Raw genomic sequence first — 5,746 nt, 5'->3', positions numbered from 1 at the left:
GTTTTGTTTCCATGTCTTACTTTTCACCTGATTACCTGTTTTGTCTAAGTTAGTTTCATTTAAGCGTTACACTAAATTTAAATTGCATTAAATGAGATGTCAAACAGTTTTTCTGTTTAAATTGAGGTTTGGTGCTCTGTAAAAGGAAAAGGAAAACCACCAGCACTGTAGTGTAGTTCATTAAAGTCATTAGGGTTAATTTAATCAAGTGTTACAGTACACGTTACTCATTGAATGCTTGGAAATGGCAGAAAACTGTAAACTAGTGATGTTTACTTTGGTAGACAGGTCCCAGAGGTTGATTCAGAGCCAGGAAAAACCTGCAATCACTCATCAAACTCACTAAACTCCTGGTGGACTGAGCAGCCTGCCTACTTGTTGGATTCAGTGCCTCAGCTGTGAAGCACTCTGATAGGAGTCCAGTCCAATTACAATTAAGGCTAAAGGTGCAATGTTTCCGCTGCTGGCCCACACTTGCATCTCAAGTATTGGCTGTCAGTCTTGGAGCAGGTCCAGCCGAGAAGCAGCAAGATGATCCGGAGCAGTCTGAAGGCACAATCTGAATATGTGTCGGATCGTTGTTGTCTGACCTGAGCTCCACCCTGGCACAAAAACAGGCTCCTAAAGGCCAAAAACACAAAGTGAAAACTTGACTTAAATTAGTGCTAAAGTGAGTCACCCGAGCTCAACCTGCCAGAGCATCTATGGAGGGTTAAAATATGTCTTTCAAAAAGCTTCAGGCAAACCGGTGTGAATGAAACTCAAAACCAAACAATGACATGATCCAGTGTGATTTAATCCCCCCACAAGATCAAAAACATGCTGTCCTCTTTTACCCTGCGGCTGAAAGTTTAGTTTGCTATGCGGCATTATGTCAGTGCGGTTTGGTGCTGAAAGACTATTTTTATTTTTTTACTTTCGCTAATGGTTGTCAATTTTCAGAAATGGACCCATGAGTGTGATTTGTAATGCCCGTTTCCCACCACCGTGCTACTGTTGCCCAGTCTAGGACCGCTTCCATGCATTTCCATTAAAAACAGGACCGGTGCTGCTGACTCTGCTGGGCCTAAAGCTGGAATCAGTGGTCATGTGAGGGGCTATTGGCACAGTATTTAACCTACACGATGGGGCTGTGATAATGTGAGCAGTGAATAACTCGCCTTTTGTCTCGCAACTAAGCTTGTGAAATGCATGTTACATAATTCTGTAATTTGTCTTAGGGAGAAAGTGTTCAAGTTTATATTGATCGATTTAGATTTTTGTTATAATATAATAATAACAAGCAAATCAGCGGTTTGTGATCTTAAGCATCAGGACAACACACAACAGATAGCGGCGTCTCAAATATTAAAGATTTACTTAAATTTTAACGTAACTACTGCAGCATAAATTCACTGTGTTAAACAAACATTATGAAAAAAATAAATCGGGAAGTTGCTAAAATTACAGTCCAATATATTTGGTGACCTCACATGTTATCAAAAATAAATGAGTACATTTTTTAAAATTTCGAAACCATTAAAATGAATAAAAGTTACTGAAATAACTTAAAAGCAGAAAATGTTGTGGTGCTGAAATCGTGAGATGAAGTAAACAATGATTAAATGATGCCAGTTAACTGTATATTCACTTGGGTTTATTCATTTACATCACAGCTTATTTTCTAAGCAGCTCATGCTTTCTGTATGAAAACATCTAAGAAATGTAAGCTGTCAGATTGCTGTTGTGCTACTGAAGCTTAAAGTTTAATTAAATATACCAGACATACAAAGCCAAATAAACAGCCAGTGAAGGAGAACTGTTTTCTCAGAAGGAGTTAAAGTTTTTGGATAACGCTCAGACAGACATGATATTGTTTCCAAAAAAAATATTAACGTGGACTTTCTCTCTTGGATACATGCTTCAAATCTAAGAGAACAAATATTAACAAACCTTCATAGAGAACAAGTAACAGGTTTCACAAATATATTTCTGCAAAAAGAGCTTCCTGTTTGGGATCACCACCGAACCAGGGTCCCGGTTTATTCTCTCACATGAACGTTTCCTGGACACTTCCTCACCTACCACCTGCTCCCTCGACTGTAAGCCGACCTGGTGAAGAGGGAAAAGGAGCGAGGGAGAGTTGGTAGTGTCCACCTGGCCGGCTCCATTCATGCATCATTAATGGCCCTGCATCATTGATGCGGTCCGCTGCCCACAGATAGAAGTGGTACAATGTCCTCCTCATCCACCCCCCGCAGCCTGTAGACAGGCAGGCTATAGATCCAGGTCTTTAGGTGAAGCCATATCTGCCATCCACCTCGTGACCATGCTATCACTTTCACTAGTCTTCATGTGTTGCAGCAGAAATCAGTGTCTACATTAGTTTAGAGAGCATATTTTCAGGTGTATTCTCCTGCAGGCATAACACACCCACAGATAAATGAGCGGCACTGCTGGAGCTGCTCCCCCGACAGCTGTCCTGGGTTTGGACGCCGGCGGATCGTGGCGGCAGAGAGGCGCCCAGAGGAGTGGAGCTTTGGTCCAGACCTACCTGCTCACCGGCTCCATCCTCCCTCCACCTTCAGCGGTGGGAAACAGGGCAGCTAAAACCCCCCTGAAGCTGCCCTCGCTCGTAGCTGGAGCCAAAGGCCCCCGCGGGCGAAGCAGCATGGCTCGTCTCAGGTAAGAAGTAAAGAAACAAAAGGAGAAGTAGAAATAACTTAACTTTCTTGATGCATTCTGACAGGTCAAAGTCCAAACAATATAAAATGACAATAATGTGGAGATTAATTCATATAATTAATAAAACTATATACTAATTAATACATGAATTAGATTGTTACATATCTCTTTTGTGTGCATCATGTTTTCGGAGGAGGAATGATGTCATTCGGTTATTTTGTATCCAGTTATTCTGATCTCAGCCTCTCTTTAGTTTAGTGTCAGTGACGCCTGCAGTATTGCACATTTTTCCTCATGAATGAAAAGAATAAAATCAACATGAAGTCTTAAACATGTTATTCTTTGTTGTTTTCTAGATTGAGCTGTTTAAATAAATTCTGGCTGAAATTTGTGTTATCAGCATTACCTGACATTATAAGTGACTGATTATACTTTCCTGATTTTCTGTTACACATATTATATGCATACTGCTAAAGTGGTGGATGATCATATTGAAAATATCCAAATAATGAGGTCGGTATATGTAGTACAATCAAGCATGTCTTTATTTTTGTTGTACAGTCAGCAGAAGTCCCACAACAATAATGCTAAATGTAATAAATAGAAAATAAATATACAAAAAAAGCCACTTTAAAAAAATAAGTCAATTATTTAAAAGATCACAAATTAGTTTATCAGACTGTAGGTCCTGCATGTTGGCATCCTGTACCGATGAACAGATAGAAGCAAGTACACGTCCAGACGATTTTTTCTGCACACGTGAAGCTCAGTGGTCAGCTGGAAACCCTGTGAGCCTAAAGCTCGGGCTTCAGGCTGCTCTGAACACTCAGTTGCACTCTTTTTTTTCCTGCTCTTGGCTCTCTGTGATGTCGGTGAGAAGGGATATAACTAATGTAGTCATCACAAGCGGACAGCTCTGGCTGTGAGAAGCTTTACCCACCTGCTGTTCGAACCTTCTGTTTGAGAAGAAAAGCAAAGGATCTCAAAAAGGAGAGATTTGGGTTTTCACCGAGACCCAGTGTACGATAAATAACGATCATTTTAACTGTGAGTCCTGCAAGACTGGTCTAATGGAGCTGTAAATGTAGGATCTGTGAGGTTTATGTGTTTTCTATGTATGGATTCTTATATATACCCAGCATCTAAAGATACAAATGGTATGTGGTACTAAAGATGTGGACCCCGGGTTGAGAATGAAGGCTTCGGTTATTTACATTATATACTCAGAGTTATATTATTATCCATCAGTCAGGTGAAATCCTATGGAAAAGGAACATCAGGTGTATTAATAACATAAACACTAAAGCCGTCATGTAAATGATACCAGGATGTCCTGGTAACTCACTGACCTTCAGTACCAATCATGCAGCTGTGGCTTTGAAAGTGATTAATCCCACCGTGTGTGTCATCTCCACTATTCACTTTAGCAAAAGTGCCTGTTAAAGCGTGGAGTGGATGCTTGACTGGAATTACACCGGAATTGTTTCCTCTCAGAAGCGACCCAGTTTGATGGCTTCATGTGGGCCGCAGCCCAGTGTGCCATAAATCTCAGGCGTGGAAACCGATCTACCGCCTGATGCAGCACCCAGTGGTGTTTCGCTCAGAGGAGGGCGAAACCTGAGTGAGACACAAACACACACTTCAGGCTCTTAAACACACCTCCCTCACTGTCCAGCAGAGTATTTGATGGCATCTGCTTACCCAAGCAGAGCAGGTTTTGAATAACCACCAAGTAAATGAAGAGGAAGTTCTGGTGTGTGTGTGTGTGTGTGTGTGTGTGTGTGTGTGTGTGTGTGTGTGTGTGTGTGTGTGTGTGTGTGTGTGTGTGTGTGTGTGTGTGTTGAATCCCTCTGAGAAAAAATACATCTTACTGTGTATAAATGAAGCAGTAGAGTAATGAGGATCCTTAATAGAAGTAAAAGAGTGAGTTGGTCAGTGCAGCACTTTGATCTGAGTGAAATTAGTACACCAACACATTAAAGTGGTGATAAAACTGTAGCTTTACACACTAAATCTGACTATGTGATGCTTTGTTTTATTTTCCTTTTATTTAATTTCTTCTTCTTTGATTTTTATTTTTTTTACAGGCCTGTTGTTTTTTATTAGTATCTTATTAAAATTGTGTTTCTGTTTTTGTTTCATTGTAAGTCTTTCTTGCTTGCATGTCTGCTGCAAACTGTATACAAAGTCTATTGTCCCCAGAAAATCAATACTTATACAGACTTTGTTTCTTTTTGGTAAGGAGATCACTGTTTTGTCCGTATATAGACTATAAATAAAGGAAAAAAGCAGCTTGTGAGAAACCTGCACTTTCTTTGCCGTGCCAGCAGGGGGTCTCACCCCTTTTAGCAAAAAGTGCAAAAAATGACTCACCTGCTCATTGGATTTATGGCACCAATAAACCCTTTTCTGGTGAATGTATGGTCTCAGTTTCTGTGTTAAGTATTGTGAATCTATTGTGAATAAAATCAGGGTTTATGAGGTTTGCAAATCATTTTATTCTGCTTTGTGGGGTTTGTAAATTATGATTCCCATTATGAGTTGAATAGATGATCCTCAAGCTTAATCAGTGAGCCTGGTTCTGCTGGAAGTTTCTTCCTGTAAAAAGGGGTTGTCTGATTGTTGAGGGTTTTCTGTATAATTGTAGAGTCTGTACCTTACAGTATAAAGTGCGTTAAGGTGACTGTTGTTGTGATTTGGGACTATTCACTAACCAGGGGTTTATGCTGTAATGGCTATAAGACGTAAAATCTTTTTGCCTGTGTAATGAATGCTGCTAAACTTGCTCCTAAATCTCTCAAATCTCTCCTGTTGAACTTTAGCCATTCCCTCCTAGTGTATATTTGATACATACAGTTTTTGTGAATTTTTGAGACTTCTACATCATTAGTGTGATTTCTTTCCCTCAAAAAACCTTGAAAAAAAATAGCAAAGTACATTTTTAAGCAATAATTTAAAAGAAAAGCCAGATACAGCAAATATGATATCAATTAAAAGTCATATATGCGAATTAATGTTTTTAAAAATAGAATAAATTTGAATTTTTCTGTAATTATTTCATGGTTCAGGCTTTAGGATTTAT

The sequence above is a fragment of the Astatotilapia calliptera genome, chromosome 22 (assembly GCF_964374335.1).
Source record: "Astatotilapia calliptera chromosome 22, fAstCal68.1, whole genome shotgun sequence".
NCBI classification, from domain to species: Eukaryota; Metazoa; Chordata; class Actinopteri; order Cichliformes; family Cichlidae; genus Astatotilapia; species Astatotilapia calliptera.
This window is presented reverse-complemented; position numbering follows the sequence as displayed.